Source organism: Bactrocera neohumeralis, chromosome 3 (assembly GCF_024586455.1).
Source record: "Bactrocera neohumeralis isolate Rockhampton chromosome 3, APGP_CSIRO_Bneo_wtdbg2-racon-allhic-juicebox.fasta_v2, whole genome shotgun sequence".
In the NCBI taxonomy this organism is placed as follows: domain Eukaryota; kingdom Metazoa; phylum Arthropoda; class Insecta; order Diptera; family Tephritidae; genus Bactrocera; species Bactrocera neohumeralis.
This window is the reverse complement of record NC_065920.1, coordinates 14,932,576-14,945,915: the sequence shown is the minus strand read 5'-3', so window position 1 is coordinate 14,945,915 and position 13,340 is coordinate 14,932,576. Positions and strand designations below refer to the sequence as shown.

Sequence of the window (13,340 nt, the reverse complement as noted above, 5' to 3'; positions counted from 1 at the left end):
CCGAAACATATGCGTTAAGTGAGTACGACTCGCACTCATATGAAATTTTGCAAATTGAATTTCGAATATGCCAATAATCAGCAGAAAATGTTTGGTAGCGTCATGATTTCTTAGTAACTGATTCTCAATTCAAATATATTGGCAATCAAAGCGGTTTATCGTCTCAACCATTCCAACCATACCCACTCGTGTCCATGCATGTCGTAGTGTCGCTTTAGCACTGCTCACGCTTGAGCAACCGTCTGTTGGCGCTCGCCGCGCCCTCGGTTTTACGTGCAGGAAGTAGCCGCCCACAGACACTGTGGCTACATGCTGTGCTTTCCAACGCTTTCTTATGCACGCCGTTGATTGTTATCAATATTGAATATTTTGATGTGCCAACATAGTAACTGACTTGACAATTTCCACTTTCACATTTTGTTGGGAAACTCAGTTCGTCCTTCGATTTTAGGTTCGTCAAAAGTTTTTTATTTCTTATAAATGGAGCAGGGGGTTAAGAGTCTTGCTCTACGTATACTTGTGGGTTGGCTAGTCTTGCTACTAAGTGCCGCCCCGCATATCATTGACCAACTGAGATTAGCATCGGTCACACACACTTGACTTTGACAAGTGGCAACGACCATAGAATTACTTATCAAGTTAGAGGGTTTTATGACTAAAAAGATGTAATGACTTTAAAAATACCAAGCAGGAAAGTACAACGCGAAGTTTTTTGAAAAAAACTACAATATTTTTAAGAAATGGAAGAGGTACATATAAGTATAGTTGAGTTCTAGTTAAGATAAACTTGGATCAGATTTGCTTAAAATGAAATTACTTATGTATATATTTTTGTGGTTCACATAGAAGCTATAATGGTAAAAATATATCAAAGATCTCAAATTTTGCATACTACTTGTACCAAGTCCTTCTTACCAATCTACTTGTATTATGAAAACGCAATGATACCGTTTTGAAAGTTGTCGTTTATTCCTAAACGCCTTTCAACTCATAAGTCATTGCTGAAGAAACGTGCAAAAAATTGGTGTTTCTAAACACAATCTGAGCCCTTGCGGGGATCGAACCCGCGACCTTTGGATTAGAAGTCCAATGTGCTATCCACTGCACCAAAGGGCCAGTTAGTTATATCTTTTTGTATGTAAAATGCATAGTGATCTTCTTCTTAACTCAAGAAACACGCCCTTACTTTGAAGCCAAGTTCAACCTAGAACCAGCTGAAGACGGCAAATTGACACACTTGTGTGTCAGATCTGTAAAGACATACGCACCGTATGCGGTAAAGCAAATAACACATGTGGCATCATCACTATCTTGCACAACGTTCCACTGTGTGCCCAGCCTGAAACCGGCTGTGTAAACACGTTGAAACAAGCACCAATGCTCTCTTTTTGTTCACTCTGTTATTTCTTCTCAAATATCACATTTTTAAAGCATTTTCAAATTGTAAGTAAAAACTAATATTTCGGATTCGAATTAACATTTAACCTTGTTCTGAGCACAACCGAATGGTTCAGTAGTAATGATTCTGTTTATTTTGCAAAAGTGGCATCATTATAGCATACCTTTGGAGGATTTCATTTAAACTGCGACTGTATTTCAGCATAAAATTAATGAAATCTTCATTCATACTCCGACCTGAACACCTTACTACAGACTCAGAAACTATGGGTACTTAGTTGACAATAGATCTATTACTTCAGAGCGCAACCTCCTTCAGAGTTCGCTGACTGTGCACTCAAGACAAGTGGACATATGAAATCAACGTGTTTTTTTTTGTGAAAATGAAATACTAGTTTTGAATAGGAAAGTAAAAAAATGTATTCAAAGTATGGACCATTGCATTTTACACATTTTGACCACCTTTCTGAAAATTTGTGGATACCAAAGCAATATAAATGTTCGTCTGTTAGAGCAAACCAATCACATACTCAATTTTCGACTTCTGCTTAGAAATTGAAGCGTTGCTCAGCCAATGTGTGCCCAATCGATCGGAGGATAATCGGAAGGCGCCAAGTCTTGTGAATACGGCGGGTGGAGTATCAGTTCCCAGCCAAGTACCTTGATTTAATCCTGAACCGATGTGCCAGTGCCTTGTCGAGTAAAAGAATTACTTTGCCATGTCTTCTGCCCCAGTCTGGTCATTTTTCTATCAATGCATGATTCAAATTGATCACTTGTTGTCTGTGTCGATTAGTATTAACAGTTTCATCAGGCTTTAGAAGCTTATGATATGCTATACCCTTCTGTTCTTACTAAACATAGAGCATTGCCCTCTGATCCCAATCGTTCTGTTTGTCGCTGTTGATGGTTGTCCTGGATTAACCCAGTATTTTCTCCTTTTAAGATCCTTAAAATAAATCCATTTTTCATCGCCAGAGACTATTCAATGTAAAACTGATTTTCTTCTGTGTCTTTAAAGTAAAATTTCAGAAGAATTTTTCGATTTACTATTTGCCTTTCATTTAATTCTTGTTGCATCCATTTTCCAAACTTTTGGATCTTTCCCTCAACAGTTGTTTGTTGTGCAACATTTAACATGACTACCATTTGCTTTTGACTCAATGTATCATCTTCACCCAAGTTTGCTTGCAGTTCGGCGTCTTGAAACTTTTTTGTTGGCCTTCAACATACTTCATTTCTCATAACAAAATAATAATCTCTGAACCATTGAAGCAAACGTTTGCATATTGCTACTGATAATGTGTGATCAAACATAACACTTACCTGACTTTATTTTTGCAATCGACGGCGTTGAAATTTACACTGTGAATAAACTTAAGATTTTAGGGGTGACACTCGACTGCTGTGCTCCTTCACTCCTCACACGATCGCCATTATTATCAAAGTACTGAACCGCAACAAAATCCTCAAGTCGATTGCCAGCAGCACGTAGGAAAAAGACAAAGGAACATTGATTCAAAACAATATGGTCGCCTGGATGCAGTGAAACCCAGACGAGGAAGCTTCAGACATATCAGAATACCGCACTCCGGACTATAACATGATGCCCCTTACGTGTCCTGTCGAATATCTGCACAGTGAGACCCATATAGGCCTAGTTAAGAAGCATAATGAACTCCTCTCCAAACAGTTTCTGCTGGAGGGCTGGAGTTTCCTTGTAGAAATCATCCCTACAGTCACTTGCTTGAAGCGTAACCGCCTCCCAGGCGCAGTAAGTGGTCCTTCCTCAACTGCGTCGACGACATACGACAATACGCCGTTCAAACTTCCACCACAACTAACTTCAGACATGCACTGATCGTCATTCACAGTGGAACCATAAACACCATCACCGACTTTCTCCCAGAAAATGGCATACTAGGAATCAAACCAGCACTCATTGCAGACGAAGAGCTCGAATTGCCGAGAGAATTGTCGAAACAGCACGTTTCCTGGTCCTACTGGATGACCTCGATGACAAAGTATATGTATCTTACCACCCTAACAGGCACTAGATAACTCGACAAGCACTCGATGCGATTTTGCAGCACTTATCATAAATGAAAAAATATAATGTTGTTCAATGACTGTAAGGCCGGTGACGCTCACTTAATACAGGTACACTTGGTACATTATAACAACAACTGACAAAAAGCACTGCTCCTGGACATTATGAAGCCATATTTATGCTGATCTAATTTCTGTTACCACCATTTCTGATTTGGTTCCATAGTTCAAACAAAAATTTTATTTAAAGACACCACACTCAGATTACACACACCACAAATGTCCTTGATTTTACACATTTAGTCAACGCCAACATGTCCACCGCTGCACCACTGCCGCACACGTGTTTTATTATGAGCGCCAAATATACACACGATTATTTTTGTTGGTTTATTTATTCAGATCGTGTTTTGATTTTGTCAATTCATGCGGCAACACATGTTTACTTTGACGCGACCATTTGTCCGCTTGCTGTCCACCACAAGCGCCAACAGCACCACGCTTCAATGGACTATTTATTAAAAAAACAAAAGGATATATATAAGCAGACATACATACATACACAAGTGTCTCGTTGTTTTCCTTTGGTCTCGCCGTTGGCAGAGACAATAAATTCATTTTTTCGTCGTCGTTTACTTTCAACTTGGAACAACACCCCTTCCTACGCCCGGTTCCCTGGACGTGCCGAACGCCTTTTCACACTTCTTGCCACTGCCATGAGGCTTTTTTCGCTCCAATCAGTTGTATTAATATTTTCTTTTTGATTGCACACACACAGGCATGTAAATATATAAATAGAGCTTTGTGTATTTTCAGCTTTTATTTTTTGTTATTGGTTCTTGTTATTTGCCGCCAGCCAAATGTGCGGTCGTTTCATACACATGCCGTTTTCGCTCATATCCCCAAGCGTCGAGTTGTCATACATACAGATATATATGTGAATGTGTGTAAGTGTTGGCGGCCGTTTGGGTCAGTGGCGCGCATATTTGCTGCTCGATGTCAATGATGATTATGTCAATAATATTCGCAGTCCAATGACAGCAAACAACAAATGGGCAAAAAATCGAAGCAAACAAATGATTATGCCATTTTGATTAGGCCTTGTTTCGTATAGCATTGCGTTCGTTGCCAACGCGTGGACTCATCTGCGTCAAAGTGTTTACACGTTTGCTTTGCTGTCTGCCACAGGGAGACTGCTCTTTCCCATCGAGGGAGCTGACGTTGGAGGCGGTTGCTTTTCAATTTCTTCACATCAATATTTGGATATGTTCAAGTCTTCTCTCTTCTCCTGGTCTCCGCTGTCTCACCTTTTGCTTGACGTTGAATTTTCTCTGTATTTTCTTGTATTCTTCAGCGATTTTTATTTCCAGTAGTGCGTGTGTCACAGCCTTGTCGTTCTCGTTTCATATGCTGACCGCCCGTTTTGCTGTTATACAATATTTCATTACATTGTTTGTGTTTCTCTCCTCTATTTATTTAGGCATATATTTCATTTTATTTTTCAAACATATTTCATGCTTGTCATCCTTGTGCTTGTGTGTACGCCGGGCTTAGAGATTCGCAAACGATTATTTATGATTAATTTGCCACGCAAACATGGCGCGCAATCGTGCAACAGCGCCGCTTTTCTATTTCGATTTATTTCACTTGACTTCATGCCATCCTTGGGGGATACTATGGCCCACATAGTACATACACACATACACATGCCCATCGATTCGTCTCTTTTCGTTAAGGGATTGTGGCAAATCAGACATTTATGTGGAGGTGTGTGCGTGCTTCATAGAGCAAATATGAGTTTATGCTGACTGGCTTTTAACTTTATGGCTTGCTGAGATTTTCATAACTTAAGTTATCCCTTCTTCTGCATCATTTAATGCTTAAGTGTCTCAATTATAAATATTCAAGAGTATGCATTTTTGAGTGATTATTTAGTCTGCATGCGTGCATCGAGGGGATTATAGTAGATTAGTTTGTGAATAATTAAATACTGAATTATTCACAATGGATTTCCGAATAATTGACAAGAAGTAACATAAGCACTACAGTTATATATTTTTTTATATTTTTTAAAGCATTAAACCTAGCCAAATAAGGTATGGGTTCGTAAAATAAAGGAGTGTCGGAAATATAGTTCCGATTTTTGGTTTTAAATAAATAAAATCACTTTATAAAAAGTTAATAATGTTTAAAGTCAAAAACAAGCTTTAAAATTTCGAAACCTACCTTAATGTCTAAATAAATATCAGAACCTTTCACATCACCCAACCTTTTAACCATCAACGCCAGGTTTGTACTTTTTTGGGCTTAACAGTTCAGTGACAGTCAGCTAAGCACTGGCCAGGCACGGTGCCTGCGTTTCTTTTATAGAGTCAGCTAACAGCCATGTTACCGTGAGGTCACCTCATGACTGTTAAATCACACCACTTCAAAGCGCGAGAGTCACCTAAGCATTGGCCAGGCACGGTGCCTGCGTTTCTTTTATAGAGCGAGCTAACAGCCATCTTACCGTGAGGTCACCTCATGACTGTTAAATCACATCACTTCAAGGCGCGAGAGTCACCTAAGCACTGGCCTGGCACGGTGCCTGCGTTTTTTTTATAGAGCCAGCTAACAGGCATCTAGCAGCCAGCTTACCGTGAGGTCACCTCATGACTGTTAAATCACACCACTTCAAAGCGCGAGAGTCACCTAAGCACTGGCCAGGCACGGTGTCTGCGTTTCTTTTATAGAGTGAGCTAACAGCCATCTTACCGTGAGGTCACCTCATGACTGTTAAATCACATCACTTCAAAGCGCGAGAGTCACCTAAGCACTGGCCAGGCACGGTGTCTGCGTTTCTTTTATAGAGCCAGCTAACAGCCATCTTACCGTGAGGTCACCTCATGACTGTTAAATCACATCACTTCAAGTCGGGACAGTCAGCTAAGCACTGGCCAGGCACGGTGCCAGCGTTTCTTTTATAGAGCGAGCTAACAGCCTACTTACCGTGATGTCACCTCATGACTGTTAAATCCCTAGTAATAGTAAAAGAAGATATATACTATTTTCAATCACACCAAAGCTCCACACCACTCTTCAACTAGTTGAAAGCTCACCGCTCTGTTTTAAAATCGAAGGATACCTATAAATTCGAATCAATTGACATCCAACTTAACCACTTCTTTTGGCACACAACAGCTTGGAACCGCTAAAATATGCCATACAAAGACTTGCAGGTTCCTTTGCAATGCCTGATGGAATTTCAATATTAATGCGAACTGAAGTTTTCGTCCTTATATAATGTCATTTATTTTTACTTAGTTTAAGATACTTGATAACTAATTCTGAAACTTAATATAGTTTATTGAATTGCGAAGTTCCTAGGTATCTAAGCCAAATTCAAGATAAGACCGGACATATGCAGAGGAGGTGTTCCAGCAACTTTTCCATGCCTGCCTCTGCACTTTCTACATCTGTCATCGTTAATGGCTCGCATGCAATGTCAGTGAGTCGTGCCTTCAGACCAATCCAACAACCGTCCTACAGTGCGGGATTTTTTTTATGCCTATACAAATTCTTGAGCCGATTCTGCATGTACTAAATGCATTCATTCCATCTCACTCTGATTCGTCAGTCAATCCTTTCAGTACTTTTAATGTGTGCCATTTTTAGCGACTTGAGTACATCAAGAACCGATTCGGCAGCCAAACAGATTACATTTTTTGTATTATCATCAATTTTTTCGTTTCTTGTAGCCTGGAACCCAGTATATATGCAGTCGCATTCGGTAGTCACTATATATGCTGCTTCCCTGCTTTCACGAACATTCTCTGACGCATTGAGATGTGGGATTATTGCCTTAATTACCTGTTATCGCCACTCTCTATATGGCATTTCCATATCCCAGATCCCGGCGCTCACTCCATCAGATCCAGATGTTAAGATTTCTGCTGGAAGGTCGCGTGTTTTTATATATTCTTCCACCTTCTTTTAGCTTGACTTGACAGGCGTAAAGATATGATGAAATGATCTTGTGGAAAGTTCACCTAACGCTACCAATCGTGCAGCTGAGTTCTCTCCTGAGCTTTCCACAGCAATATCAATTGTTGGCAGGTTGAGTAACTTTTAAAGTGCAGCCGTTGGATTGTATCTGCTCCAAAGGTTTTTTATAAGAGATTTTGCTGACTGCGGTTCACCACCTCAAAGCACAGTAAATTAAGATTAGCTGACTACCACTGTGTAACAGTAATGCTTAGGAGCAGGTGATAGTCCCAATATTGGCCACAGCTTCTTACAAGGTCAACATCACTGCCTTTTTTCACCACGTAACTTTGCTAACCAAAATTACTCTCAGGTACTTGGTATGATTCGTACCAATTAACTCTACATCGCTGATCCTCGCGGGTTTATATGACCATGTCCGTCTTACCGGTATTCACCTAGAGATTAATCCATATCGCCCATTGGTGCTTGACTTTTAGAGCGGTATTCATCACAATACTACCTACAGTTTGGGAGGAGTTCCTGATCGAAGTAATCTGAATAATTTAAACTTCCTTCATAGTAAAGCTTTTATCCATGTTATCTCGGCTGCTTCCAGGCTATTAGAGAATGCGCCATTGAAAACAATATTAAGTGCTTTGCTTATGTCAAGAAAGATGTGCGGCGTATATTCCTAATGCTCTTGAGCTCTCTCCTTAAATTTAATGTTAACGAGTGAATTGCAATCTCAGTGGATCTATCCTTCGTATCGTGTTGAACTTTCGATAGGTTAGCCGGTAGAATTGTGTGCCTAAACTGAACTCACCTCAACTCAACTCTAGCAACTTCTCTAAGCTTAAACTTAAATTAATTTCACAATACATATACAAAATATTTAAAAAAATTGGATACACATTTTTATTAAAGCACAGAATTCTTTTCATAAAACTAATCTCATATTCTACGCACGCATCTGATCATTTTTATGCACGCTAACACGAAATCCATTTCGACGTTGAATGTGGTTATTATTACACCTTGATGTTGCATGCCACAAACGTAAGCAACATTTGCCAAATGAGTAAAAGAGCACACTTCGAATAAAGAAAGCAGGTACATCGCGTGCCACTAATTCTTGCAATATTTCCACACTTTCAAAACACACTAACACACATACGAAGTTAGAGATAAATGTGGATGCGTGCACACGACCTATGGTACTGGGTCAGCGTAGGCAGCAGAAGTTTTTACGTTGATTAGTTGGCTGTCGCATCAGCGTTGCACAAACCATTAAAAATGCATTTAGTGCGCCAGCCACAACAACAAGCACAAATAAATGTCAAAAAATAAACAAGTGAAATTGGCACACGACAATTTTAAAAGCACTGAAATTCAGCTATGCTGGCAGAGAAGTTCGTCCTTACACACGCATCCACACACAACCATACATCCATATATGTATATATGTGCCTGCCTGTAGGTGGGCGATAGCTTGCAACTTTGCTTCCATTTGTACCACACACACACACACACACACATGCGACAAGGCTGACAATAAAATTTGCTCAAACAAATACTGACCCAGAAACAGAGTGCGCGGCCATTGAAGCAGCTCAACGGCGTACAGCGACTAAGCGCTCGCTTTGCTATCCTACAATTGGCATTCATCATGCGCTAAGCACTCTCCGACTGAGCATGTAGGCCAACATGACCGTTGCTATGTACTGTTATGCAAGTGCTTGTGTCATTTGCATTAGATAAGCGTGCTGGATAAGCCATTTCGACGGATCGGTGTACATCACCATCGCTTTGCCGACAGACACACATACAGACAGACTTAGTCAGTGAGAGAAGTTTAGTGTGTGTGTGTGTGGCATACAAGTTGTCATTCACTTTGTTAAAGCGGCAACAGTGTCGATGTGTGTCACACCATGCTATGTTATATGTATGTGTGTGTGTATGTATGTGCCACAAAAAAAGCTTCAACACTTGGCTACTGTCACTCGCGCGAATAGTTCGCATGCTGCATGCATATGTATATGCAACACTCCACACACTCCTCACGCTGCCGCCACTTAAGCTGCTCCTGTCATATGCATGACATTTGCCTTGCAAAAAACTGCTCGCCTTCAAGCAATGCATACTTTTTTGCGCGCTGGCTGCCACTGTACGCTGCTTTTTATTTGTGTCCTGTTTCATTTGATGTTTCAGTTGCACTTTTTTTATTAACTTGCATTCCTGACAAATGTCATTTGTCCATGCCTTAATTGCAACAAAGCACACAATAACTAACACTGCCACGAATGCGCCCCGCTACCCGCTTATATCGTGTGTATGTGTATATGTGTGTGGCTATAAATTTTTTACGACTTTTCGCAGTCAACAGAGTGAGGTTGCGCTTCAGCAAATGTGCACACAAACACACACTCGTGCGCGTGGCATGCAACATGCAGCAAGTGTTGAAAAAAAGCGTTTGCCAAATGAGCTCATGAAAGTGTTTGCCGACAGAAGTGTGTCGCTATAAATTATCTAATATATATGCAACTCTCTCTCTTTATTATTACTTTTTCAATTACATATGCCATATGGCAGCATTACTTTTTGTTTTTAATTACTCGCCAAATGACAAGCGCTGTTTTTTGCCATTGTTGCACTTAATTAATTTTTTCACACACAGAACTAGAATTTTTCCGCAACGAAAATGTTTTCATTGTCGCAGGCGCCAGCGTGTTAAATGCTTTGTTAGAATTAAGCTTTTAATGGCAAAAATTGTATGACCAATTAACTCGGGCGCTAAATAATTAATTAATTGCTGAATTTCGAGCTTCTGTTGCCAAGTAACCCTGAGGCGCTGACTATGGAATCGCTTACATACATTGTTAAAGTTTCTTCAAAAAAATTTTGCTCTGATAAAAAAGTTGCATTTCTTTAAAATGCTGTTTATTATGATGAAAATATCTCACATAATAGAAAAGCTTCGGTTTATACTGAATTCACAAAAAAAGACATATTTTTTTTTTAATTTAGAGCATTTAAGAGAACTTCGTTTAACTCGCCACCGTGAAAAAGCCTCATAAGTCTTCTCCGCATGTTTCGTCTGGCTTTGATAAATTAAATATTTTATAGAAATTTTATAGAACAACCTTTAATTTTGTTATGAAACTATTTTTGTGAGCTTTGTATAATATTTCTCGTCTAACAAGTCAATCATAACCAAACGTCAGTAAGCAGATAGGTAGATAAGATGGATGTTTAACGACGCTCCTAGGCCTTCAAGTGGCTTATTGAAAAATTAACGAAACGAAAATCCCTTGTATTCCTGATAAAGTTAATCAATAAAAAACTATACTGAACCATATGTTGAGATTATTTTCCTATAATCTAATACTCACCGATCCAAACGGGGTTAAATCTACCCTGTGCTTCTTTACTCTTCATACGACCCCGATTATTGCCAAAGTATAGATCCGTAACAAGATCATCAAGTCGCTAGCCAGCAGCAGATGGAAAAAAGACAACGAAATGTTGTTGGCAACATATAAGACAATCGGTCGTCCGGTTCTTAACGACGCCACACCAATATGGTCGCCCGGCTGAAGTGAAGCGCAGACGAGGAAGCCGCACTCGTGATTATAAGGGGATGCCTCTTGATGTCTCCGATGGAACATCCGCTCAATGAGGTCCGTATGCCCTCTGTTAAGGAGCATAATGAACTGCTCTTCAAGCCAGTTTCTGCTGATGTGTTTTCGTAGAAACCATTCCTGCAGTCGCCTGCTTGAAGTGGAACCGTCTCCTAAAACCTTAAAAGAGGTCTTTCCTTAAGTATGTCGACGACATAAGACAATACGCCCACAAGACTCACCGCCATTCACTGTGGAGCCATAAATACCTTCACATACTCCATCTCAGTGAATGCGTACTTGGAGTCAAACCACCACCCATTGCAGACCACGAGCTCGAGTTAGCGCGAGAACCGAAAGTAACCATCGCGCAGCTTCATTAGAAGGTTAAACTTGTTGAAACAGCACATTTCCTGGGCTTACTATTGGATGGTCTCGATGACAACTTATCTCAACCTTACCACCCTGACGGAGATATATAAAACTATCGCATAGAAAATCTTCTATAGACTCTTCTTCTTTTACCTCCTGACAAATTCCACAATAGGTTTTATAAGGCGTTCTACGACCAACGGCTTTTAAGCACGCGCTTGGTCCATTAGTCCTGGTGCTAGAACTCAAGATGACAACAGAGATCCAACTAGTTTGTACTCCGATGTAAACAGGGAAAAGGATCCATGCTCTCAAGAACACAAATGAGTCTGATGACCAAACAGTTAGATGGTATTTCTAAGAAAGGCAGATACTCCTTGAACTCAATGCTAATATCGCCGCTCTGCTGCTTGCTGTCAGCAACACTCCCTGAAAGATCCATGCCATTTCTCTTGAAAACCAAGAAACGGTAGCCAAAACAAATGAGTCTTCAGAATATTCTCCTTCGGCTCATTCTTAAAGAACTCACTGCGACTCTTCTCCAGAGACTCTTTGTCTACATATCACTCATCGGTATGAGAGCAGCGATAGCCGTGCTGCCCTGTAGGCAATATCATCCTGCACAAACAAATCGAACGTGATATGGGAATGTGTCAAGAAACTAAATGCCTTAAAGTGCACTGTGCAGAAATATATATACCTACCCGCAAAGTCCACGGGTGTTTTGTGTAAAATGGCATTAAGTTTTATTATTGGTGTAGCCCGCAGTGTACCGAAAATGCCAATGAGACCGCTCTTGAACACGTTCAAGCTGCAGAGCAAGTGTAGCGTTTTCGAGCGCGCTCCACTATACGAATACACCGTAGAACATAATTGGCTTGACTATGATTTTGCACACCTAAAGCAGCACTTCAGGTGAGAGTCCCCACCTTTTCCCTATAGCTCCTCTGCAGCAACACTTATAAGGCATCTGATGCAATCCTTACTATAACCAATCTACTATATTTGAAAATGAATTATGACAGCTCTCTATCAAGGGTAACCCTAAGGTATTTTATCTTAACAATAACTTGAAAATGTGACCCTCCAAGGGAGAGACGAGGTATATTTGGGAACTTTTACGTCCTTCTTGTAGTAATTAAATTAATATCAGTTTTACTTGAGCTGGTGGTTTTCTACAGGTATTTGATGCAGATTATACCAGAGGGATACTCGTAATATACTACTATATGTTTCAAATATCAAAAACGTATGAGTCAGTACAAATATATTCTTTTGGCGGAAATTGAAAATTGGAAAAAATCTGGCTCAAACTATTTCAAATAAGTTAATGCAACCAAAGTTCTTCCTCAACTATCCTAAAAAAAAGCCCGCAACCGCACAAATATCTCCCTGAATGATGTCCTCCCACATTAAACACCTTTTTCACAGCGAACAACATTACGGTTTATTAAGTAGGAATTTACCACATTATGTCTCCTATCATCCGCAAGAACCAAGCACAAACAAGCATTAACGAAAATTCCAAAAAAAACACATACACAACAAAGAATGGAAAATCCAACCCACACAATTATCATCAATATGTGTTAAGGCACATACACACATATGCGCAATAAAAAGGAAAAAGGGTCATCGCATTTAAAGTGAAAGTGTCAAGCCAGCTGACAGGCGCACAACAAAATTGACACTTTGCATACGCTGCAATCGAACGCTCAACGCCCAACAACAATATGCGATGTAAAAGTAACAACAAAAAAGATTGATGATAATGACATTTTAAGCGCCTAGGCAAACCCAAAGTGAGACCCAAAGCAAAGTGAGCAAAAGCCAAAGGTTAACTAGCGCTGCCGGTGACGGCTAAAGATGCCTAAAAGCGGCCGTCTTAACTCTCTCTCTTCTTATGAACGCACAACAATAATGCGCGAGAAAAAGGAA

The 13,340-nt window shown here is 40.1% G+C and overlaps 1 protein-coding gene and 1 non-coding gene across 3 annotated transcripts in view; one reads left to right on the top strand and one right to left on the bottom strand.

Annotated features, from left to right (window-relative positions):
• The window catches only part of LOC126753105 (ras-GEF domain-containing family member 1B), a 244,149-nt gene that overhangs the window by 49,216 nt on the left and 181,593 nt on the right, over positions 1-13,340 (top strand). The gene's annotated exons all lie outside the window — the stretch shown is intronic.
• Trnar-ucu (transfer RNA arginine (anticodon UCU)) lies at positions 1,043-1,116 on the bottom strand. Its single transcript has one exon. It is a non-coding gene; the product is annotated as a tRNA-Arg (tRNA).